The sequence below is a fragment of the Triturus cristatus genome, chromosome 12, assembly GCF_964204655.1.
Source record: "Triturus cristatus chromosome 12, aTriCri1.1, whole genome shotgun sequence".
Classification (NCBI taxonomy): Eukaryota; Metazoa; Chordata; class Amphibia; order Caudata; family Salamandridae; genus Triturus; species Triturus cristatus.
This window is the reverse complement of record NC_140595.1, coordinates 590,650,151-590,676,806: the sequence shown is the minus strand read 5'-3', so window position 1 is coordinate 590,676,806 and position 26,656 is coordinate 590,650,151. Positions and strand designations below refer to the sequence as shown.

At 45.0% G+C, this 26,656-nt stretch overlaps 1 protein-coding gene across 3 annotated transcripts in view; it reads left to right on the top strand.

Moving 5' to 3' along the window:
• Positions 1 to 26,656, top strand: part of ZFHX3 (zinc finger homeobox 3) — a 338,436-nt gene that overhangs the window by 160,775 nt on the left and 151,005 nt on the right. The window lies entirely within an intron of this gene.

Sequence of the window (26,656 nt, the reverse complement as noted above, 5' to 3'; positions counted from 1 at the left end):
ATAGTAACCCATCCGATGACCAACTCCTGCGAGCGAGGGTGCGCCAGATGTTATCTCGACTAGGCTGTTGAGCGATGTTAGTTTTGTAGTAACCCAACTGATGAGTAGCTTGTGCAGTCAACAGGTAGTTGTGACCAGGGTTGCCTCCTTTATGTTCTGTTGTAACCCAACTGATAAGGGACACCTGCTTCCATATTCTATATTATACCCTTTCTTGTAGTCTGACTGGTGCACGAATCCTGCTGCCAGCAAGGGGCTGTGCCAGATGTTTTCTCACCCAGACAACCGCTGGGTGTTTCCTCGCCAGTGCCTTCTATCATGGAAACACTAAAGTAATGATACACAAATCCTTCTGACAGTCAGGGGAGTGCCAGATGTTGTCTCATCCAGGCCCAGCTAACGATTGACACTCCATAGTTACACAACTGATACACAACTCCTTCTTCGAGTCAGGGGGTGTGCCAGATGTTTTCTCACCCAGACCCAGCGAACGATTGACGCTCTATAGTTACACAACTGATACACAACTCCTTCTTCCAGTCAGGGGGTGTGCCAGATGTTTTCTCACCCAGGCCCAGTGAACGATTGACGCGCTATAGTAACACAACTGATACACAACGCCTTCTGCCAGTCAAGGGGTGTGCCTGATGTTGTGTCACCCAGGCCAAGTGAACGATTGACGCACTATAGTAACACAACTGGCGAACAACTCCTGCTGCCAGTGAGGGGGTGTGCCATATGTTTTCTGACCCAGGCCCTGTGAACAGTTGGGTGTTGCCTGGTGAGTCTTGGAAGCACTAAAGTGGCCCAACTAATAACCTCTTGCTACCTGTGAGGAGGTATGCCAGGCGTTTTCTCGTCCAATTAGGGAGTGACGCTCTATAGTAAATCGACTGATAAGCTACTACCAGTGCCTTTGAGGGGTTTGGCAGATGTTGCCTCACTAGGGCCTAGTGAATGAAGGAAACTCTATAGTCCCTCCCGCGGATGAGCGGCTCCTGTTGTGCCAGGTGTTGTCTTGCCCGGGAGCCTTGGAAGCTCTATGGTAACCGACAGCGGGAGCGGACACCTGGCGGCCGCACCTGCCACTCTGTCGATGCCACTGCCCGACTAGCAATAGATTCACACTGGAAGTTGACAGAAGAGCCGAAAGCTGTAGGATTTTCGTCACTGACAGTTAAATAATTATCGGTGTTTCTCTCTGTTGGCACACACTGCACCTCCATGACAGAATTAATCACACACAAATACCCTGACAGCAAAATTAATGTAATATGCAAATTGACTTTGTCAAGTTTGGCGTTAACGGCGTTTTAATTTTGGGCCATTTGCATTTTTAGGAGGGGCTAGGGTGGAAATTCCTCCCAGGGCCTGTGCGCGCAGGCCTTGGCACGAAGACAATGCTGGGGATCCCCCACCCCCTCCTCCTCGCCCCCGTTTAAGAGTTGGTTCAATATTTACATTGGCAAGGAACCCCCGGCCGCTCCTGTAATTAGGCCGCCAATCAGCAGAGTCCTGTGTAGGCTCACTTTAAGGGGTGGGAAGGGAGGGTGGGTACAGGTGCTGGCAATACCGACAAGAGAAATGGTATGGGAAACGTATCGCAGGGCGAAACAAGCATTGCCAAAGTCAATAGGTTCGGTGTTGGCTGTCAGCCTTTTGGCTTTGTCGGTGCTTATTTAAAAAAATAAAATAAAAAAAACATTGGTTGCAAGCAGAAATATTTTGGGGTCTTAAAATGCACATATTTCCCTGGCGGTCGCAGGCCCTGGGGGGAAATACTCTAAAGGTACTTGTGCTCATTGGAAATAAGCAGAATGTACTCACAGTTAAATCAGCCAATGGCTGAAGTGGGCTTGCCACTGCCCCATGTTGTATGCTGTAGTGTCTAGAAGAAAAATGTGAAAGAACCCCAGTCTAAAAAAGTGTGGTACAACAGTTCTACGCAGTCCCTTGCTTAAAGCTCTTGGGCAGCATGTCTCTATCGTCGTGTTTGTGTACCCATAGCTTCTTGTCCTTTCTCTTTTTGCCAGTCTGTCTGGCTTACTGATTCATGGTTATCAGCGATGTACTGATCAGTTTTTTTCGTAGAAATTATTTTAAACCGAACATGTGCATTTTACAGAGTCTAGCTCAGTCTTATGCCTTGTAGATGATTATTCTTCCTGAGTGTTTGTGTTGCTTTATGTGTGCATGATGGGATGGGGTTTGTGGACCCCATAGGAATAAAAGAGGCCATTGATATTTTTGTGTTCTGACAGCGTTTGTTGATCTTTGAATGTCTTGTACATGATGTTGGTTTTGTGAATTTTTGGGCATCCGGTTGTGTTGTTAGTATCTGTGTCCGAATATAGTCATTAGGTGTTTGTTGGTCTATGAGTTTGTGATAGTGGTCATTGGTCTCTTGGTGTCTGAGATGGCCTTTTGGGTACTACCAAATATCTGTTGGGAGTATGATAATCTCTAGTTTTCTGATAGGTTCTGTAGATATTTTCTGAGCGTTTGTTGGCGGGTGTCTGTTGTAGGTATGATCATGTCTTGGTATACAATTTTTTGGGCACATTTTTCTTCGTTTTTGCTTCAACTTTGTCCTTGGGTGTTAAGGCTTTGCCCGGACAGGGAGACATGGCAAAATAAAATGGGGCTCCCAGTATGTAACTGATTCCATCACACTAAATAGTGTGCAGCCTTACATTTATTGGAATTTGCCTCATGGATTTAGATGTTTCTGGATCCTGTTGAGGTTGGGTTGCTCCAGCCCAAACCCTCATGGCCAAATGGTATGGAAACTCCCCTGAATGTGATGTATGCTATCACCAGATTTACGATCTGAATCATGTCCTATTTGTCTATCCAGCACTCTTATTACCCTGTCGAAAATGGTTGTGGCCCATATGCCTGCAGCTGCCAACATGATCGACTATAGAAGCACTACAGTCACTTTGTGTGCCCCTAATGAAATGTTTTGTTGTAGAATTTTTAACTTTTTAATATTTTTTTTATTTATTTGTACTGATATCATGGCTGTAACTGTATGGTATGGTATTGTATCAGGGATTGGGGTTCCCTATGCATACTATGCGAATTTGTATGCTCTATGACTATATGTATATTTTATAATTGTTCTTCTGTGGATCTCTTTGTAGATCCGTAACAAATAAACTTTAATGTTTTGATTCAATGTTAATATTTTATTCAGTATTTTGAATTGAGGCTGACTACCCCATATCCTTCCTCTTCATACTACTCAAACATGCCCTTTGTCACGCCTTCTGCCACCCTGGCACTCCTTGACCTGCGAGTGGCATTGTGTGGCTCTTAGGAGCCTCCTAAAAATGAAAATGGAGGAAGGACTGTTCATACTGGTCCGTGAGGCATCTGCTTGCTTTCTGATCTAACCTGGCAGCCATCCAGTAGCACCTTTTATAAACCATATGTTTATCCAATGGTTAGTTGTTAATATTCCCATCAGAATTGTACCCTACTGCTCCTGAGCCAAAATACTGAACCATACTATACCCATGAAACAGTCTAGTTGTGTCTGTTGCTTTGTGTATGTTAACTTCTGTTGGCTGATAATATCTTAAAGTTTTTGTGTCTCAAAGTGTCGACTGGTGTCTGGGTTGCAGGTAGTGCCCAACGATCTCTGACTCAATTGGGCATGAGTCTGTTGACCTCTGTATGTGATAGTGTTCACTTGTTCTGCGTGCCTATTGGTTTCCTCTGCGCTCTATATTTGAGTATTTTTGGGCCTCGGAGTCACATGGTGTTTCCTGTTCAATTTTCGACAGCTGCCACAACTAAATAGCTAGTCCTTTGTAGGTCTCTCATGCTTGGTTTTAGTCAGACACACGGTTAACTCTGTGCATTGTATTGTAATAGAATAGTGCTTGCGACCCCGACGAGGCATTGGAGCTCTTAATGGCAGGTAGCATGCTGCTCCATAGCCCAAAGTTAGTGGTCCACCCATTGGTTATTAATTATTGTTGTAAATGTGTTGTTTATTGGATTAAAAATGTGCTCTGAGGAAACTGAAACATTTGCACTAGTTTCTAATGGTGCATTAAGTTAATAGGAGTTTGACGCAATTATTGGAGTGAGTTCATGCAAGCAGAGAACAACATGTCATGTGATGGGTAAATGGGGTAGAGGAGCTTAGATGTTCTAAGATTACAAGGAGAGGTTACACAAATAAATTGTGATTTAAGGATTGATGGGTGTAGGAAGAGTACATAGATTAGAAAGGTCAGGTATTGCAGGAATGGATCCTCAGAAGGAGAGTTTATGATTTGTACCGAGGGGGACAGTTACTATACTGAAATAAAGTAGAGAGGATGGTGGTGGGTATGTCATAGAGTAGGGCGGGTCTATTTCAGTTGCTTGCAATCTCTGTAAGTATCTTTACAGTTTGTTTATTGTCTCTAGGTCAGTGTGTCTTTTTCTCTCTCGTCTTTTGACCTCTTGCTCAGTCGATCACTTAAGAAACCACTTTTCCTTGATCAGTCCATCTCATCTTATACTTAGTCTATCTCGACCTCTCATCTTCAGTCTATCTTTTGATGTCTTGATTGGTCTCTCTGCCAGAATATTTCCTACTTATACTCAGTCTTTCTCTTGCTCTGCGGTGTGTACAGTCTTTCTCCTGTTCAGTATGTATCTTATTTTTTTTTAAATTTATTTGATAAAGTTTTATATAGCACGAACAAGATCCCGAAGGATATCAGAGCGCTTTACAATATGATGGGAGGAAGAACATAAATATAATATCAACATCCGGTGTAGAGAGAGAGAAAAAAAAGACAGGAATGGTCGCAGAATGCGGAACAATTGCGCCCAGGAGGGTAATACAATAAACAGATGTACACGGGCAACAAAGGGGGGTCCCAGTGTGCATTAAAGAAGAGCCGTTACAAATGGAGGTATCATGATAGTGGGAACAATGTCAATGAGCAAGTGAGCCTAACCCTCTTAGGGTAAGAATTTGTTCATAAGGAATCGTTTAGCTTCCAATTTGAAAGCCTTCGTTGAAGAGATTCTGCGTACTTCCAGTGGAAGAGAATTCCATATATTTGGTGCAGCGCAGGAGAAAGCTCGGTGACAACTTCTTTTTTTGTTAAGAAGGAGTGGTTTCAAGGGGAAGGTAATGGCGCTTCTTGAGGCTCTTAAACCACAGGATAGATCAAGTTTTTGGGCATGGTACCTGGGAGAATTGAAGTGAAGGGCTTTGTGCGCCAGAACGGCAATCTTTAACTGAATTTGTGCTTCGTAGGGCAGCCAATTGAGCGATTTTATGACTGGGGATATATTTTCATATCGTTTGGTACCTGTGCCCAGTCTAGTCGCCGCGTTCAGTGATGACCTTAGTGGAGCCAGGGCGTATTTGGGAAGGCCACAGAGGGTAGCACTGCCGTAGTCTAGCCTCGGCAAGACAAGTGCTTGGACCACCTGCTTGAAATCATTTAGTGGAAGGAAAGGTTTGATATTTCTGAGTGACCTCAACAAATGGTTTGCTCCCTTACATACATTGCTGATATGATTTTTCATATTCAGGTGCTTGTCCATGGTGACTTCGAGAGATTTGGCTGAGCCTATGATGATAGGAGTGCAATTGAAAGCAGTGAGGTGACTCAGCCATAGGTCTAGTTTGTGGATGTGGTTCGGAGGGGAGATGAGCAGAAATTCTGTTTTGAAAGTGTTAAGCAGGAGATGGTTCTCCGTTAACCAGTTTTGAGTAGACGTTAGGGTAGTGTTGAGGGAGATTATGTTTTCCAGGGATGATATTGTCAAATAGAGTTGCGTGTCGTCCGCATACAGGGGGAAGAGAATGTTCATGGAGTTTAATGAGTTAGCAAGAGGTTCCAGGAAAAGGTTGAAGAGGATAGGAGATAGGGCGGACCCTTGGGGGACCCCCATGAGTACAGGAGAGGGCTGGGAGAGAGAGTAATTTGCATTGGCTCTTTGTGATCTGTGATGTAGGAAAGACGTGAACCATTATAACACCTGATCAGCAAAACCCATTCTGTTTTGCAGGATGGATAGGAGGTTGTCATGATTAACCGTGTTGAATGCGGTGGAAAGGTGATGTTCACACGGGTGAGGTTGTCGGAATTGCTGCATCTAGGATTGCGAGGAGGTTCTCTGTTCGGGTTAGAAAGGATGGAATGTATTTGTCTCGGCTGGACCATGTTAGATTTGGACCAAGAAGAACAAGAGTTGTGACTGTAAAGGATATCAGTGGACGCCGGGTGTGTCTCACATCCTCTGGGGCTGGCGGAGGCATTGGATAGGGGAATGGATTTCGAGATCGAGGGTGCTACAGGCTGATCTGTGTAGTCGCTATCCCTAGTGGACGCTCTTGGCCAATTCAAAGAGGTGAGGAGAGACCTGATCACGGGGAAAAGATAATTTGAGAGGGCTTTCCGGACGGTTAGCTCAGAAGAAAGAAGGTGCAACTGTCGCGATATTTCGTCAAGGCCCGCAGCCAAGTCTGAGTGTTGATCTAGGGGAGGAGGGTGTGAGGGAAAAACGAGCTGTGAAGGGAAGCATCTGTGTAAGTCAGTTGAAGCCTGTGTGGAGGATCGTTGTCCAGATTCTGGCATAGCATGTGGCAAAGTTATAGGGATGGGGGAAGGGGCATCGTCTAAAAATCGAGGAGACTGTAGGTCTTGAGGGAACCTCTCATCTCGAGAGAAACCCTGTGACGGACTGACAGGCGGTGAGGAGATTGAGCCCATAGATCCGCCAACCACCTGAGAGGGAGTTCTAGTGGGTTGACATAATTCCACCGGGGACAAGGCGGCTCTGGGATCAGCTATAGGAGATGAGGGGTTAAGGGAGAGTAGGGTACTCACAACTGTTATGGGGGGAGTACTGGTTAAGCCCAGTGGAGATGTAGTGGTTGAGGAGGGGTCAGTGGAGTTGCCATATACCGCATTTCTAAGAGGGAGGTAAAAATTGGCCATCTTTGCTAGGTTGATATTAGAGGCTTGGATTAGGATGATACCATTATTGTAGAGGGTGATAGTGGTGGAGGCTTTGAGGGTGGACGAGGGAGACTTTGTTAGTTTGAGGTCATGTGGGGTTTTCTTAGATCCTGTTATCCGAAGCAAGGAGTAAAGCATAGCTTGCTAGCAAGCCCGTTTTCTGGTATAGAAGATGAGGGCATTAGCCAGAGTACCTTTGTTGGTGCAGAAGTAGGGGGCTGAGAATAGAATTTCAGGTCTTGCTTTGAGTATGCGATGTTTGTATTTTTTTGCTGCATTTTTAGAGAGGTCGGTTGGGTAATTGATGATGAAGGCATTGGAACCATTGGGATCGGGTCTTATCTCCATTGTGAAGTAGAATCTTAAAGAGGATGGGAGCCCAGAGAAGAGAATAAGGAGGTGGGAGAAAACGACAACAATCCTGGTTCTCTCAGCGGAAAGGTGAGGGGGCGTAAAGGCAGCACGTTGGGAGGCGTAGAGATCTTGCTGTGCAGAGCTAGTAACTAGGGCCCCATAAATCGCTGCAGTCGTGGGATCCCGTAACTCGGCTCTATAGACTGGCATTGCCGTTACACAGGGCGATGGGAGGCCCATCTAGGAAGAAATTAGCGGGGAGCAGAAGGGTTTCTGCTCTACGACCTGTGCACAAGACTGCGAACTTAGTGAGAAAAGTGCCCGATAGACGCAGTTTTCAGGACATGCAGTAGGGACCCAGGGCTTCTAGAGTCGTTGTGGGCTTGACAAAAGGATCAGCATAGAACCTCTAGGAGCAGCTTGCTGTACTGCATCGATACATCCACGCTGGTGCCTTGCTCACTAGAGACCTCTAGGAGCAGCTTGTGGTTCTGCACCTAGACATGCAGTGCTAGTTCCTTGCTCTTTAGGAACCTCTAGGGGAAGTTTGCACTACTGCACCGAGACATTCAGTGCTGGTGTCTTGCTCACTAGGGACCTCTAGGAGCAGCTTGCGGTACTGCACGAAGACATACAATGCTAGTGACTTGCTCACTAGGGATCTCTAGGAGCAGCTTACAGTATTGCACTGAGACATACAATGCTGGTTCCTGGCTCACTACGCAAGCATTTGCAATGCACTAGGTCTCGCATTACTGAGAGTATGAGCTATTGCATTATTATTTGCAACGCTCATCCCTCAAACTATCAGTAATGCTAGACCTATTGCATTGCAAATGCTTGTTCTGTCTTGGTCTGCATATCCCACTGTGCCTGTTTCAACTCCTCGTTGCATGCATCCCATTGCCTCTCTCCCTTGTTCCATCCTGTTCAGTTTATCGTTCTGCCCAGCCAACCTCCATTAGCCTTTCTCTACTCAGTATGTCTTGCAGTTGGGAAGGCCCCAAGGCCTGTGCCTGTCCATCTCTTGCTTTGGCTCTATACCTAGGCCTCTGTCTCGGAGTATCTAGGCCTGTCTGTCCTCGCTACCTCTCGTCTTGTTCTGTTGCGATCTGCATGTTGTCGTGTCTGTCTACGACCTTTATTGTATGCATCTCACCGCCTATCTACCCTGTTTCTTCACTTCTCAGTTTATCGTTCTGCCCAGCCCACTTTTGTCAGCCTCTGTCTCTCGACTCAGTCTGTTCTTTGTTCCCAAGTCCTCTTCCGGTCTCTCTTGCTTGGCCTCTATACAAAGGCCTATCTCTCTACTTACCCCCTCCTTGTACTCAACCTCTGTATATCTAGGCACCAGTCTGTCACCCAGTCTACCTCTGTAGGCCTCTGTCTCGTCCCAGGCTTTTTGTATGGGCTTCTCCGGCTCTCGCCTCAATTTCTCTCTGTTGGTCTCAGTCTCTCTCATCTGTCTGTCTCTCTCTTCCTTAGTCAGGCCTTTCTCAAAAGGGAAATTCTGTCATCAGTCTAAGACGGCAAGTCCGATCTCTCCCTGCACATCCCTCTCTCACCCAGTACATCCCTCTCTCGCCCATCTCTCGCCAAGCCCAGTCCCACCCTGAGAACCCTGTTAGACTGTCCCTTTCTCTGTCTCCAGGCTCCCTCTTTCCCTGGGACCAGCCCCCGGTAGAAGCGTGGCTCGCCCTCGTCTAGCCCGAGCTCCACCCAGAATCTTTCTCTGTCTGCCTGCATGTCCCAGTCACTGCTTCCGCCCCTGTGTGTGCATCCCCTCTCCCTCCTCTCCAGCTGGGGCCCGGCCAGCTGGCTGTCAGCACAGGTTGCTAGGACACGGGCAGGCCTAGCCTCCATTTCCTCAGGACTAGGCTGCGGCCCAGGACGCTGGAGCCGGAGAGCAGCGTGTATCAAAGGTAACACAAAGGAGACACGGAGAGCACCGTGACCCTGGCCCCCCAGCCCAGCCCCCACCCGCGCAGCTTTGTAAGGAATCAAACCTCTGGGAGATTAATCTCCAACCGCCCTTGACAAGCGGCACAGATGTCTGAACAGCGCGCGGCGCACTTTCATTCCTTGGCCTCTCTGCTTTTGTCACTGTGTGCTGTTTCGCCGGTGGTGGGGGTGAGGGAGAGTGCAGGGGGCAATGGAGGGACACGGCTGCCTGCGGTGAACCCCACACTGGGAGACCACCGCAGACTCGTTTCGTTTCGGGGTTCAGCTGCCTCCGGACGCCATCTTCTTAGTCTTACTTCCACTGTGGCTGCTAAGAGGGGCTACTGAAGCCATCTTGGAAAATCAAAGTTCCCGGGCACTTCGCGGGTGAGTGTTTAACATTTGAGGGACACGCCCAAAGGTTTTTACCATAAGGAATGTTTGGGAGTTGTATTTAAAAAAAAAAAGTAAAACTTTTGGAAAGTGTGTGTGTGTATGTTTATCACTTATGGATTACTTGTGTGTCTGCGTCTGTCAGTTTAACCTTGCTGTAGGTATGATGAGCTTTTAACAAAAGTTGTGCTACCTTTAAACTGTGTGTATGTGACCTTCGACGATGTGTTTGTTACCTTTAGACAGTAGTTTTTACTCCTGGACAGTGGCAGTGTATGGCATTTATACACTGGCTGCACATGTTTACTTTAGACACTACCTTTTTTTCTATTACTTTTGGAGACTAACTATATGTGTGTATCTTATAGAAAGTGGCAACGTGTGACAGTGATCGTCTAGTTTTGAAACACGTGTTGTTTTGGCTCACTGTGTGCAACCATAACACTGTGGTTGTTCACAGTCCTTGGACATTAGTTGTGTGTAAGTTTGGACAGTGTTTGTAAACTTTGTGTGTGACACACCTGAGGACAGTGACTGACTGTGTATATGGGTGTGTTTTTAAGTAACCTTTGGGTAGTGGTTTTGTCTCATCTATAGAGATTGAGTGTGGGCTCGAGTGGGGTGAGACATATGCACTTTTTGTGTGTGTGTTGAGTCTTTGATATTCATCTCTTGGCAATTGTTAAATCCTAATTCTTCAGCTGGGCCACGTTTTTATCGTATTACGTTTTAGTTCCTTTGTGGAGCAGAAAATTGGGTACATTTTAGTTGTCGATTATTAATGACTATCAGCATTTACTACCCCCATTCATTCATTCTGATAAATTGGTCAGTGAGGAATTGCCAGTTTTACCCACATTAGCTGCCTCTGTTAGACCCACTTCCACGCTTCCTGGGCATCACTCCCCTCTCTGGCCTTCTCCCATGCCTGCTCCTTTGGCCGCTGGCCTCTTCCTGCACGCAGAGCAGATGGTGCCATGTTGCATCTTTGGTCCTGCAGTGCACCCAGGCTCCATTGACGTTGTCCACCTACCGTGCTTTCGTGGCCTGGTCCTATTCCTTTTGCCCCTCTGGTAATCCTGTTGGTCTGGTACTATTCCCTTTGGTCTACTATCATTCTTGGAACAAACCTGCACGTTTTAGCCCAGTCTCCTTTAAGCCCAGTTCTCCTCTCTTGCCCTGGGTATTTAGTTTGGTTCTGTTTTCGTGGCCTGGTTCAACACACAGACTCCTATTTATCCCATCCTGCTTGTTTGTCTCTTTGTTCTCCTTGTTTGAGCATCCAATCCGCTCCCATGATCTTCTTTGTAAGTCTGGCTATCTAGAATGCCTAGTCTACCAGTTTTTTTTAAATTGCACAGAGTGGAATATTGCTATTGGTCATTAAGGTATACATTTACTTTCTGAGAAGAGCCAGCATTGCAGTGTACAAGGGATTATTTTACGTTTCATCAGGTTAAATTCTGTGCATACACGTGATGTTTACAGAAAGAAATCCTCCTTTTTGTTTAATTTTTCTCGCACTAATCAGGCTTCTTAATGTTTTGGCCAGTTCTCGCATTTGCTTGCTGATACGTTTCCTATACTCTGACATGGAAGCTTTTGAAAAGCCAATTGGCCTTGCTTTAATATGTCAACAGAGCCAAGCACAAATGATCTTTGCATATTGTCACACATTAAAGATATTATTTTTATCTTACCTCCGCCTATAAAGAAGTGGATTTATACACCTGTACACCTTACAACAATGTATCTGGCAATCTTATTTCTATGTTCAAGATGTATTGAGATGCTATTTTGCATACATGCCTTTTTTCCTTGTTTTTTGTTTTCTTTCAGAAAATCCAATAAAATCTGTTTTTAAAGACCTTATTTTTCCCTTCTTTGGAGTGTTCTTCTGTTCAAACACATGTTGCAGCTTTGCCTACTTTTTATTTATTTAAGGGTTTTATATAGCGCTAGCTATACCCGAAGGTATCAGAGCGCTTTACAACAGTAAATATTCACATCTAAGATAATAAGTATATGCTGAGCAGCTGAGTCCCATCAGATCAAATCAGTGGTTCAAATAGCTGGTGTTGTCTTTTATGATGTGTCCGACCAACTAAGAAATTAATTCTCATGTGTTATGAGTATGAAACGGGATATTGGTCCAATTTTAGGACTAACAATGAATAGGTTTTGAGAAGGCAAATTCACTAAGATCTTGTAAGATGGTATGTGCAGGACAAAGTGTGGCAGGATTAAATAATTGCTTCTAGTATGCATAAGTTATTTCTGCAGGCTGCAGTTTAAAAAAATAAATAAATGTGCACATCATTTGTAACCAAAGTATCTGCAAACTTCTCCACCAGATGTTGCAAATATTCTTGAACAGCAGAAATTCTTATTTAGTTTTGATACCCCTTTTTGTGCTCATTATAATCGTCTCTGTACATTACTTTGTAGAATAGTTACCTTCCTTAGTTCTTTTTGCAGGGCGAGTGTAGGGACGAGAGTCCACAACTCTTTATCATAGATGTATCATTCAGCCATTTTTGCATTTTCCATAGAACTGCTCATATGTTTCTGCTTAGGACCGTGTACCACTTGTCTTAATGTACCCTTAACTGTAGCACTGTCTGTGTGGCCATATGATAGCATTTATTAAGGTGATGGTAGTTCCCCCATGTTAAGAGTACCCTCCTTATTGATTTTTTGTGTGATACAAGTTGCCATGGCAACTCCTAGGTTCAAAAAAAGTTCTCCTATATAAACTCTGCCACGTGCCCAGTCCTTACTCCTACTCTACTGTCTAGGGACAATTCACATATTTTTCAAATCCAATTTCTTCCCCGAGAAAGTAGGGCAATGAAACTTGACTTTTGCCCAGCAGTGGCAGGGGGAAGGTCCTTATACAGAGTTATTTTCCTTATATGTGGTTTGGATCTGGAATACACAAAGATGATCCAGTCTAAACTGTATCTGCGAGGGGGAACAAAGCCTGAAAAGAGGCAGCAGGACTGATTGTATTCTGTCTGATTGTCAGTGGGCCACTGAGCCACTGCTACACCCTGAACTGCACAATGTCTATCTAATGTAGGTGGTTCTTGAACGTTTGGCACTGTTCTTCCATGGCAGCTGCCCAGTAAGTTCTGTATGTATGAAACCAACACCCCAGCCAGGCCATAATTATTAGGAAAGCAAATCTAGAACACCCTAAGGCCCTCTATAGACTTCACCAAGAGAGAGGGAAGAGTCTAATGGTAACATCCTATGGACATAAATGAGCTACTCCAGGAGTAGTGGCGTGCCTGGCGTTAGCCCTCACCTGCTCTAAGAACTGCATTCTTGTGACCATGGGCATGTCCAATGAACCCTGCAGTAATCATGGTACCTGTTAAGCTCAATCCAGGGTAGTGTGAGCGTAGGCATTTCACCACCTTTTGGCCTGGATGCCGCTAAGCCACACTTGGGGTGTCCTTTTGTCTTGTCAAGTTGTATAGAGGTCCAACAACCAGACCGACAATCGTTTCTCTATCCCAGATCTCTTGGACTGGCCAGCCTGGTCTGTTTGTGACCCTTTTGCCCATCTTGTCCCTGTTGGGGATTCTGACAGACCTCTAATACTTTCAAACACTGAGTAGAACACACAAGGAACCCAGAACCTCTACTGCCGTTTCTTTATTACCTACAGTTTTTTTTACTTTGTGGCAAATCAAGAAAAAGATAAGACAAATCAAATTTACAAATACTTGTGGCATCGTATACAATTCATCTAAATATTAATTTCTACCCTATTTGTTTTTACGTCATGGTGTCTGATCTCACCAAGATGGCATCTCTCAAGTGTTCGCAAGTAGTGTTCTGGAATCTTTTTGGCTGAGGAGTGTTAAGCGTACGTCACTATTCATCCGCAATGAATAGCTTCTCTGGTCTTGGAATCAACAACCACCTGGTTGGTGGAAATTTTTTTATTCATAGGTGCATCGTGTTTAGCTGTACCACTAGGACTTACGTCTGTGCCCTGTTGCTCTAAAATCCACGCAGTTAAAAGAGGGCAATCTATTTCACTCGAATGTGTCATGAAAATGCTTATCACATGCCTATGACCAATCAATCAATCAGGCATGTGTTAAGTGCGACTACTCAATTCTCTGGGGGTGGGGGATGCAGGTTGCAGTCCATCAAGGAGGGGGTCAGTCAAAGAGCTAGCTTTTGAGGTTTCTCAAAACCCTTACTAGAGGGAGCATGCTTAGGATTTCGTGTTTCCCGATGGTAAGACTACTTTGCAGTGGTACACACATTCTTTTGAGGATGGTATGGCCTGCTTCTTGGTGCTCCTTAAAATGAGTAGTTTATGAAATGTTTTGTGGGAAGGTTTGACCACTCATCCCTCTTACTACAAAATTAGAGCAACTCATTTGCTCCTGCGGATGCCTGAAAATTGTCCCTTTCCTCAACTATCGACCTAAGCTTTCATGCTCCTGTGATAATTGGAGTTGTACTTCTGGCTAGCACCCCATCGAAACTTCAGCCTAGTGGTTTACAGAGGAGCACCGCACCTCCTAGACCTGAATAAGACCTGAAGAGGACCACTTTAACTTGGGTTAGCATGTTTCCTTCCCACTTAATCCAATCTGGTAGAGGTTCTGCCTGGCCCTTGACTGGTTTTCCTTATCTGCTTTGTGGAGACTTTTTTCTGCACACCAGAAATATCCAGCCATGGAAGGAGAACTTCAGCTACCAGCCTCAGAATCCCCTGAATAGCTCAACTTGGAGGCTGTGATGCCATTCAAAAGGGAGGCCCAGTGAAACTGTAGCGAAGGAGCTTATCCAGCTGACTAGAACAATGTGCAGCTGAGCATCTTAGAGCAGTGATTCTGTTTATCAATCATAATTTGTTGCACCATTCAAAAAAGATCACTCTCTTTCAACCGTGGGACTCTTGTCCCCCCAGCACACAACCAGCCTTGCTGCTGTTGAGTTGGGGCCTGAACTCCTCTCTTTCAAGTGTGCTGTGAGTGTCAGAAAACACCTGTGTCCTCTTCTGTGCTTCACCAGGCGTAATAAGTAGTACTGTGAGTTGGATCCAAATTGTAAACATCTGTTAGCCCTAGAAGAATTTGAGTTCTCCCATGGCCATATAAAAATTGTCCAATAGAGTTTCATAAATCTCAAAACATAGCCATTTGAAAATCTCCCAGCGTTGCAAGCGTACAGAGCTCCAAGGACCTTGAATATCATGAAATATTGGTCAATTTTTAACTCAAATCAGAAAATTGAGAGCTAATGGAGGCTCCAGAGCACCAGTGGACTTAAAATATATTCAGCAGAAAAGTGCAGAAATCACTGTTTATTAAAAGAGCTCTGTTTAAATTCAGTTGATTTTAACTGCAATTGATTTTCGGTCAAACACTCGAGCAGCATAGGAATATATGGAGCTTCCTCGGAAATGAATGTCCTATATTAAAGGACTGTTGGACTAGACTTGTCTGGGGCGTCTGTGTAAATCATCATTTCCTGAATTTCAAATCACCAAATGGAAGATAAGAGGAGAGATACTGGTCTGTGGATACAGCCTCCCGGTTCAATCATAGAACACTAAGGTAGCCCAAACTGTACTGTTATGCATTGTAGGATTGTTGTGAGATGTTCAACGCTACAACTGTCAGGTATACACCTATTGTGTAACAGAGCCCTCGGCCACTATATTAGTGGCATGCTTCATCCTCGGGTCTCATCCTGGTATACAAAATATTTAGGAAGGCTCAACCTTCGCTTAGCGAGGCCTTTGACAATGCTTGGTTGTAGGGGGATATAAAGATGTTTAAAAAATACCTAGAGGCCAACCTTGCATCTCTTTATTTTGGGTGCCCCAGGTATGGTTAAAAATAGAGGAAAGTGGATGCCACTTCATCCCATTTTACTAGAGGGTCCTGCTTGTCAACATGTTGCAGCTATATGATTATTAGCCAATATGAGTCCATGACTTTCATTAGGACTCACTGTTAACGCCTGACAATCCGTAGAACCGGTCCTTTCCCTAGCAGTGTAAGTGTGAGTTAGGGTAAATATAAGAGGACAACATGCTGGCTTACTTTTTGCCATAAGTCTATAATTATTAAGCCTTTTAGGAGTAGGGAGGGTCATGTCCCTGTAGTCAGATAATCTTCAAGGGTGCCATGCAGCAAAAGCACCTAATTACTACTTCGGTCTCCTGTATTGTTGTGTTCCTGACATTCACCACGGATTGTGTGTGTGTGTGTATCTTTGCAAACAAAGCAATAAGTACCTGAAGGAAAAAGAGTTTCACTGAGATTGTGATGCAAAAGTGCTTTCAAGTGATCAATATTCTGGTCATCAGAGTAGCGCAGACCTGTTCTCAGTATATGTGATGACTCTATTCTTTTATATGGTGCACTCTACTTTGTAACCTATTTGGACTCGTATCTTTGGATCGTTAGGTGCCCACCACATCTGGATTTCACTTCTGTTTCTTTTTTTAACTGTTCTCTTTATCTGTATATTGCATTGAAACCAGTCTTCATGCCACCTCCTTCCTCTAAGCAAGCCTTAGCTGTTTGACCACCGCTACCTTTGGAGAACCAGAACATCTGGGAAATTCTTGACTAACCTAAAAAAATCCATCATTCTTTGGATGAACAGGTACATTTCTGATACTGCCCAGTGCTACTTTGCAGGATAGAGAAAAAACATCAGAGTGGTTTAAACCCTCTTCTTCTAAGACACCAGTGAGCTTGTCGGTAACTGGGACAGTGATCCGGAGTCCGGCTTTGACGTTAGAAAAACATTGTGCCTTTATTCTCCAAGCTTGTGAAAGAGGTGCCACATTTTTATAAGGTCATTTAGTGAAACTCCTTTAGGACCGCTGCGGGCTACTAACTTACGCTGTCAACTTTGGAGCCATAGACTTGAGTTCTAATCCTAGTTTTCCCATTTGACCGTATTCTGTCATCCTTGACAGATCACATCCCTGAATTTCCTGTTCCTGCTGTGAAAAAATACACTGTTACAATCAATGTTTGCCCCCAGTTTAAGGTTTACTGCTGACCGAGAATGAGCACAGCTACTACAATGTCATCATAACTCCTTGAAAACCATTCCAGATGACTGAAGACCCTGTTAGAGTACCGCATGAGGTGGTTTCTCCTGCATCTTTTATTGTCAAGAACTCTCATAGTAGAAAAAGTGTTTTCATCCATACATTTATGAAACTGCGGTACCATCTTCCCTCCCGGTGTGGTAAAATCTATGGTTTGGTTATCAGCAGATCCCTTGCGTGGAGATGAGGCGAAGCGTAATTTGACACCACATTGTTGTACGTTTGTTGCACATCCCTAGTGGGTTCCATTGGGTTGAGATGCAACGAGGCATGCATAAACTGCCTGCTCATTAGGTGACTGGCTGTTTATCAGGCCCCGCCAAGAGCCCAAAGCCCCAGCTTGGGGAGGTTGCTAGTGCGGCCGCCCCTCGGGCTTTGGGCACTCCTCATTAAGCTGGTCCTGGCTATCGATTGGGACCCTGTGTTTTGAAAGAGACTTACTTACTCCATGCATTATCTTGACAGATTGATCACAGCTGATTGAGAACCTCCTCAAGGAACCATGGTCCGTAATGGAAAAGTTGGGCTCCGTCATCCGTTAGGGTGATTCTTGGAGCAAGAAGAACAAGCCTGACATCTTGGAGCAATTGTATTTACAATTAACATGCCCGAGAACGATTGGGTCTATTGATCCCCTCTTCCTGCAATTACATGTCCATTGTTTACATTCCAGCACTTCAGTTATAAAAGGAAATTCAATAATTATTGCATTATTTAAAGTTAAAGTGCCACAGAGTTTGCTGTCTGCGTTCACTGCTTGATTTAACGTTCAGTAAAATCCATGCTGAGCTTTCAATCTTTCAGCAGAGCAGCATCAGCCCTTAATGGGACTTAGAAATGGGGCGAAAAGTCAGAGAAACTGAAAGAGTCCCTGGCGTGCTGCCAAATCTTTACAGTTGGTCCCCCGTGGTGACTCGGGGTTAGACAAAAAAGATAGGAGAATCTCTAATACTACTAGACCAGCTGGACTGCCTCTCTTACATGGTAAATCTCTGGCGTTAGCCACCACTGGACTAATGTGCAAGCATCCCACCCCCCTCAGTCCCCGTACCCCCCTCTCCCAGGTACATTTCTGTACAGCATGGTAGCATAGATCGCAGAGAACAAGCCCGACCCATGTGATGTTTGACTGACGGACTCCCATCTACTTTTATTGATTGCGGGGCTGTCTGGCTAGGTAAGGGTGTGTGCCTAACCTTTGTTGTCTGAAATAATGTGAGTTTTTTGTGTGTGTCTATTTCTGTCGGTGTACTTGCAGTAGCTAGAACAATTCTAACCGGTACTCTGTTACTGAGTCAGATTGACTTCCTCTGCTGCCTCTGTTTACTACTACTACCTTCATTTGTAAGATTTTTGACCAGCCTGTACTGTGACTTTCATGTGTCAGGGGCACGTTTAGTGCTCAGAGTGGTAGCATTTCGTCTTGGGGCGCTAAATTGCAGAATAGCTGTTTTTGTGGGCTACGAGTGAGCTAGCAACTATTGCTGTAAGCAGCTGAATCTGTGCAGCTGTGTCGGGGAATCACCCTTTGGGGTGCTTCCTTAGGGTTGCTTCCTTAGGGTTGGTACCCTAAGGGTGGTGTGCCAGTGTACAGCTGCATTAAGTCACCCCAACACTCGCATGATACACACAATATATATGCCCTGGCCAGTCAACCTCCCCTACTGTATGATTCAGCATCGCTCCAGTACCTGTCCCCTCTTGAAAGAGCGAACCCTTGCTTCATCACAATCGTTGTTTCTAGCTCAGTCTTCATCATCCTGTTTTAAAAAAATGTATCTCATCTGTGAGGCTGTATAAAAAACAGAAGGCTGAGGGAATAGGAGAGCGCACACCAAAATGATTGATGCCTTATGTTCCCAATTAGTGCTGGGTCAGTAACACTACCAGGCATTGCATATGTTGATACTTTTATTGGACTAACCAAATAGAATGTGCTAAGATGTAAATGCATTTGGTACCTCAGTCCCACAGAGGAGTCCTTCAAATGTCAGTCTTTGTCGGAAGAACGAGTCTGCAAGACTTCCAAAGCCTTATGCCTTGTGTAATCTTAGCATATTATATCAAGGTAGTGCTACTAAAGGTATGAAAACCTCTAGCACTGCTACGTAGGTCTTTGAGTGCCATGCCCTATATGTAGTAGGACTCGCTGTGGTGGGGCTCTGTGTGTCTCCTGGAACCCTCCACCATAGCATAATGCAACAAGATGCCCTTGCACTGCAGGATTGGCGAGAGGTCTCTAAGAATTCACTGAATCAGGCCACCTCACAACAATGGCCTTAGGCTGAGGAGTGGGTGAGTGAAAACTGAGAGCCCCCTGCACTGCAGTGGCCTGTGTTTTGCCTCAATTCTGCACATCATGGGAGTCAGTCGGCATGTCCAATCTTACGCCGTGACATGGCTTCAGGGCTCCTCTCTATGTACATAAGGCGCCACTGTATGAGAACATAGAAAATATACGTAAAGTTTATTGATATTAGCAACCATCTTGGGTATTTTTTGGTTTGTCCTGATGTGCTCACAATATCTGGGATGGGGAGATGGGTTGAGTGGGTTATGAGAAATTAACGGTGTGCAGTTGTTGCCATTTGTTTTCATTAGTAAATTATCTATAAAGTGATCAGGCGGATAAGGTGAAACCTAAGAATTGTTTTAATTACTTGAAATTTACTGAGGTTATTTTCTAGCTGAAATATATCTATGTATTCTTAGTTGTATAATGGTAGTATTTTAATGTGCTCCCATGAACATGTTTTTCATGGATTTCCACTTCTTATTGTATGTGTTCTATAGTGATTCCCATATTGCACTGACACAGTGAGTTCAATTGGGGGTATTGAACATATTGATTTGCGGACACGTGGGTCCCTGGTCTAGATGTAAACAGCTCAAACCAAGTTATTGGGCCTCAGAGCTAATATATTACCCCGTGGTAGCAGTCATTTCGTCTCTAAGATGAAAAATACCATCCAGAACTGAAATCAGTCGTTCTTGGAAAGCAGGTAACAACTAACCTATCGGACATTGTAAAAGTGCATAGTTACCTTTTACGGTAATTTATATACACCTATATTTACTTCCCAATATAATAGTGTTTCTGGTATTTTAAAATGTATTTTCCTAATGCAGTGAAGGGTTGGTAGCTTATTGAGTGTGGTACTACATGGTGTTGGGGTCTTCAGTCTGTATAGTTACAGTTACAGTTAGGTGCAGCACTGCATACTGTAAGTTGTATATTTAATATGGCAGGCTGAGTTGCAAATCTAAATGTGGGAGTAGCACTGTACATAGTGAGTTGTATCTTCATGTCTGCAAACTGAATAATACTGCCAGCACTGAGTTGTATCGTGTGTCAGTTTGTTGTGCAGTATGGATATTCTGATTTATAGTTTATATGTGTGTTGTCTTAAGTCTGCATATTGTGACCTCTATCTGTAGGGAGTGAAGCACTGCACTCACTCAACTGTTTGTTTACACGTTTTGTTTAATACTAGTAGTTGTGAGCTACAAGTGAGGTGTTTAGTACTACAGTTTGTGATGCATGACTACATGTTATGAGTGGTATTGAATATTTTGATTTTCGTCTTGTTTGGGTTTGTTTTGTAGCACTAAATGAAGCTTGGAGTTATAGATTGCAAGTATGTTGTGCAGCACTGCCTGACGTGAGCTGTCTTCATGCATGCTGTATGTGGTACTGCACATAGTGAAGCGCGTGTATGCAAATGCAGTTTCATAGTACCCTCAGTTGTATTCCATGTCTGCGTGTACATGCATGTAGTTTGGTAACGCACCACGTTACTTGTGTTTGTCGTGTGAGCATGCGCGCGGTAGACACGTGCACATGTACATGTGTTGTGAGCAGTAGCCAGCCAGCCTCTTCCCCAGAGGATCTTCTGTTTTCTATCAGAATGTTCTTCTGTCTGTTCCATTTTAAAGTGGAGCTTTGACTAACCCTGATCAATATTCCGCATTCCATGCGTAAAGAACCAGATGTTAGAAGTTTCCTTGTGTTGGAGGGGGGCTCCAGGTCCCCTCAAGCTCTGCAGAAATCAATGCCCCTTGGCACACGCCGCTACCTTCTTCTCGGACTGACTCTGACAGCTTTTTGCTTCATATTTTCAGGTTCAGTTGGTCTCCGATTGGTCTTTTTCAGTCCCGGCCTGCTGTGTGATCTTTTTGGGGACTGGTCCTAGGTCTGTTCGTTCCCTAGTTTCCATGTTGTGGCTATGTTTAAGAAATGGTTTTGTTTTTCTCTCTCTTCACCTGTGTGGGGTCTGTTGGCGGGACGCCCCTAATTCTTTTGTGAGCCTACCTTCCCCTGTGTGGCAGTGTCTGAGGAATGCTCTCTCTTGACAGTCACTCTTGGACCTGTCTGGGGTATGCTCCCTGGAGAGAGTCCTTTCAGAAAGTCATTTCTAGGTCTAGCTTTCCCTTTTTAGGTCTCGCCTGAGCCAGCTCATGCGCTGCTCGGCGAGACATTTAGTGAACAAGGCTTTTAAAAGTGCGACTGCACGCTTTTGGATGGCATTCTGCCTGCGTTCACGTGCACAGGTACGAGCAGAGGTGCCATATGGCTTTCCTCTCTCTCGGCCAAGCGAGCACGCCTCGCTTCAATGCCCCTCCCCCTCCTCCACCATAGAGCGCGTCTCGCAGCTTTTTTTTTTTTTTTTACTTTGAGCGCGAGGCGCGCGTGCGCGCGGCCAATGCTTATTTTTTTTGTGACACCCATGGGACTGCTCACTGGATGCTATACTTCTTGTCTCTTTATCCCATTTTTCAGGTCCGGATCCGGAAGAGGATGTATTTATGTTTGTGTTTTTAAGCAGAGATCTTCTCGAGAGATTTGCATATGTCTGGATTCTTGTTTTCCCCAGTGATTTCACTTTTAGCTCACTTTTAGCTCGTCGTGTCCGCAGCGCTTTGTTATTCTGTACACACTTTGGGAGTTCGGCGAAGTTGTTTTTGCAGCGAATTTCATCGGTGCCTTATTCACCGGCGGTAGAGCAACATGTATTTATTTGCACGGATCTGAAACTTAGCGTGGTTTGCAGTCTTGCGTATACTATGGGCCCCGCCGCTTCGGAAAAACGATGTATTTATATTTGTGTTTTTAAGCAGAGATCTTCTCGAGAGATTTGCATATGTCTGGATTCTTGTTTTCCCCAGTGATTTCACTTTTAGCTCGTCGTGTCCGCCCTGTGGTTAAACCCAAGCCTTCTCTTGCCGCCCATGCATCTTGGCTGCCGGACTTGTATTTTTTCCTTTGGGGCACCACGCAGGAAGATTGTATTAAGATTAAAGGCGTTGTATGATACTTGTCAACATGGCTGCTGTACTTTCAGTAGGCAGTATTGTACTTGTCAACATGGCTTCTGCACTTCCAAAGAGACAGTATTACTGTGTCAGTAGGGAGTATGAAGTATTAATGGGACAGCATTATATGGGTCAAGATGATTGCTGTACTTTCAATTGGACTCTACTGCAGTTGTCAGTAGGACTGTTATGCTTTCAGTAGGACAGTATGGGGATGTTATGTGCTTGTCAACTATGTTGCACTTCAATGAAACGGGACAGTATTACACTTGCCAGCAGGACTGCTAGATTTTCAATAGAACAGTATTTCACTGATCAACAGCATCGCTGTACTTTTAATGTGATAGTATTGTACTTGTCAGCAAGACTGTTGCGCTCTCAGTAGGACAGTATTGCAGATTCCAACATAGCTGCTTTGCTTTCAAAGAGGCAGTATCAATGTGTCAACAGGGTGACGCTCAATAGCACAGTGCCATCAGCTGGCAGCATGGCCGCTATCCCTCTCATGGGGCCGTATTCCCACTTCTCAGAAGGACTACACCCCCAGCGCGGCTGCTGTGTTTTAATAACATTTCTGGCACTTTGCTGTGGGGCTTAAATATCTGCAAATGACCAGTGCTGGCATTACTCATCAGCGTGCTGGATTTTTGTAACACCAGAGGTAGCTCTCTGCAGGCTTTCTATCATGTTATTGGGGTATTGCTAGATTTCCCAGTACGGGATTGTCAGTACTCAGTACTTAAGAGAGCACCTGCACCTCTTCTTAGGGCTTTTCCTGGGTTTGAAAGGACAGTACCTGCTGTTCTCAGCGAGGCTACTGTGCATTTTACCAGGACAGGACATGAACTTTTCCACTGGCAGGACAGACTTGTAATACAACACAAATACTCTTCTGAACAGGACATGTACTTGCTGGCAGGGGGCTGCTGCACTTGTTTTGGGGCATTTCCCCCAGTTCTTAACAAGCATTGGCATAGCCAATAGGTCTCGCCTTTGGGACCTTATAAGTATTTAGCCATGCAACAATTGATGTTACACCAAGGATATTGTGCTGCATAACTAAATACTTATTAGGTCCCAAAAGCGAGACCTATTGGCTATGCCAATGCTTGTTGGCTTTGTTGTGAGAAGGGCTCCTAATCTATTTAGATCATACTTCCCCAGTCTTTTCTTGGGCTATTTTGAGATTGTTGGATATTATGCACAGTATAAATGCAATCCGTTTCTTTCCAAGTGTGGCTATTTTTTAGATTGGTCTCTGCTGAGAGCCCTTGTCTTCTACACTTTCTCTCCTGTGCTTTTTCCTGAGTTCTTTCCCCTTGCCCCTCCTCCTGATCCACTCTGCCTTGTCATCTTATTGTTCCTCATTCTCACTTCTCTCCTCCTCTCTTTGTCAGGGTCACTGGAATTATGCAGCTGTGGAGGACCAAATTATGCGACAGTGTTGACTACATTATGGGGCAAGAAAAGGCAAAATGGCCGCATAATGTGGCACATTTTTTATACTATTCATTAGTTTGAAACTTTTACACAAGATAATACTGTCTGGGTAAAAATGTTACCTCATTAGTACCAGTTTAACAACCAAATATAAAAGTAACTGAAAGAAGACCTGTTAACCTTTGCAAAGGACGTTCCACTGCGAGTGAACCCACGTTGCCATGGTTTAGTAACTTTGATCCGTTTCAGATGAAATAATTTTCGAGGACAAAATCTGCAGGTTATGCAGTAGATGATGGATTATGTGGAAAATGCCGCAAATTCATAGTCATGCGATAAAAGCTACAGCGGCGGAGTCGCATAATTCCAGTGGCCTTTCCTATTGTCCACTCCTACCCATGAATGCTTTTCTCTTGCACCCCCAAGTACCTGCCGTTCTCCCTGTTCTCCTGTTCTCCACTCCTCGTGCCCGACGACCCGCCTATCATTCGCTCACCCATCGCTTGTGGCCTCATAAACAAGGCTTTCTCCCATGAAGCCATTGCTCGCTTCTCTCCCCTGCACCGCTGTGCTCTCTGGCTCTTTGGCCCCCGCAGGCCCCTCCCTCCCCCTCCCGGCTGCTCTTCTTGTGCTGGTGCAATCCTTCGAGGTTCGCACCACATCCGAAAATAACATCTCCTGCTCTTTTGCCTTCAGCGCGTCCTCTGTTCCCCAGGAGCCCTGCTCTTAATCTGATGATGGAAATGACCAAAACAGAAGCAAACACCTTGTTAATTAGCACCCACCTCAAACAAACACTGCTGTTTGCAGCATGCCGAGGGAGGCCCTCGGCAACAGCATGGGTAGCGCAGACAATACCTGCCACCTGGCCCTGGGTGTGTACGCAGGGATTGCCCTGATGCCAGTCTGGCCATTAAATGCCACACGATGCTTTTGCTTCTCCATATCTATTAACTTGTTTTATTTGGGCACGAGCGTTGTAAGAATAGTTGTTGCTATTACCCAATTTGATAGCCTCTTAAAGATGAACGGGTGAGTTGGTTCTACTGTTACTCACCACCTTCAGTGTCAGTGGCAACCCATCAGCCCCCCTCAGATGCCCTGCTGGTCTACAGAGGGTTGCGATGGATGCAGTTGAGCAGTTACAGGCTCACAATGAGCCCTGATTAATTCAAAGTGCTGTGGAATAGCTAAGAGGGTCCCCGATTGCCACAAAAGACCATGAGTAGCTTCTAGTGTTAGGTGAGTCCTGGCTAGGGTGTAACGTCTGGTGAGAAGCTTCTAACCGTGAAACTGCACTGGGTAGGATAACGTTGTGGTGAGTGTCTTGTAGATACAGATGAGCCTAGGTACATTAAACCTATAGGGAGTAGCGTCTAGCTAGGGATAAGCCTAGGGTAGGATAAATATCTGGTGAGTAGAGTCTACCTACACTTGAGCCCTGGGTGGATAAAGTTACTGTGTGTGTCATGTACCTACAGGTCAGTCCTGGGTACAATTACATTCCGGTGAGTGACTCCTACCCACAAATATGCCTGGGGTAATTAGAAAAGCCAGTGGATGGCTAAAGAGGAACCAAGGATAATGTCTGATGGTCTTCTGGTATGATGAATGGTGGCCCCTGAAAACAGTTTACCTATAGATTTCTGGTGACCTGTTGGTGCACTATACGCCTGATAGTGGCTTCTAGCTGTAGATCAACCTGCATCGTATGATGTTCTGGTAAATGGTGCCAAGCCACAGGTGAGCTTGGATAGTATAAAGATCTGGTGAGTAGGTTCTAGCTACATAGGAGCTCCCAGTAGTGCCTGATGACTTAAGGGATTATACAAAATGCTGGTGCATTGCTTCTGGACACAGATGGGCTTTGGCTGGTGTTTAAGGCTATTTGGACGCGATGAACAGTATTCTTCGTTTTCTGGCTACTGATGAGATCTGGACATCATCCAAAGTCCTAGTCGTGTGTTGTATCCTGCTAGGTGGCCTGTGAAAGCATAAATCTCTAGGAGTCTTATGTGTGTGACACTCGCGGGTGGGTAGGTCCTGGCTAAGGAGGAGGCTTCGGCAGTGCCCGATAGTCTACATGCATGAGGTATGTTGCAGGGTGTCTATTAAATACGGGTGAGCTGTAGGCTTCCGATACCCTACGGGTGTGGTGCATGCAGACGGATAGCTCCTGGCTATAGATGTTCCTTGGTGACATGCTGATGCCTTATGGTATTGAAAGATGGTGGTGGATATTTCTCAGCTATATGTGATCTATAATGCCCTACGTGTGTGTTGGTATATTGGCTACTGGTGCGCTCTGAACAGCACCCGATTCTCTTCCTCGGTTAAATGTGTTGCTGATGATGATTTTTTTTTAAACACAGAGAACTGGGCTCCTTTTCCTCCTGTGGGCTCCTGTTGTGGTCTAGTTGCCAGTATGCATTCCTAAGAGCTCTCCAGGGAACCAACATGATGCAAGAACCCACTCTGGGACACATGCACAGATTCCGAATATCACCCCAGGCCCTCTCTTTCGCCTTAGCCTACCTCAGGGACCTACTCCAGGTCCCTACATTCCACCTCTCTTGGCTGCCCCAGCACTTGCATGGATTATTAGGTACTTTACAAATAATGAAAAGAGCATAGGAGAAAACGGTTTGCTAATGGATTAAATGTATGCAGTTGCACTACAGCTGCAGTATCATCAGCTCCAGCACACAGGCTGCCAATCAGTCAACAGGCAACGCAATCTTTCTCACTATTGTTCAGATCCTGGCCTACTTACACATTGAAGACTTCTGCGCTTTGTTTTTTTTTCATCTGTGTGCGAACTCACCTACCAGACTTTACCCCTTGCTCAAGTCACCTTAGTGGGTAAGTTATGGGATTAACTGTGTGGTGTAGCGGTCCACACTAGTCATGGCTCGGATTTTTGCAAGTGGTACAGTAAGTGCATTTTCAATGAGTCCTAGCTAGGAGTAGCTTCTGTTGAGTGAACTAATAAGTGTACTAGTAACTTTCCCACTTAGTCCTTTCTCTGAAAAGAAGACGTGTCTTTGATTTGCTGGGATCATTTGAATGTGGTCACTTGTGTGAGCTGTTTCAGCAGTGCCCCTTACCCGTTCTGTGTTTCTCGACA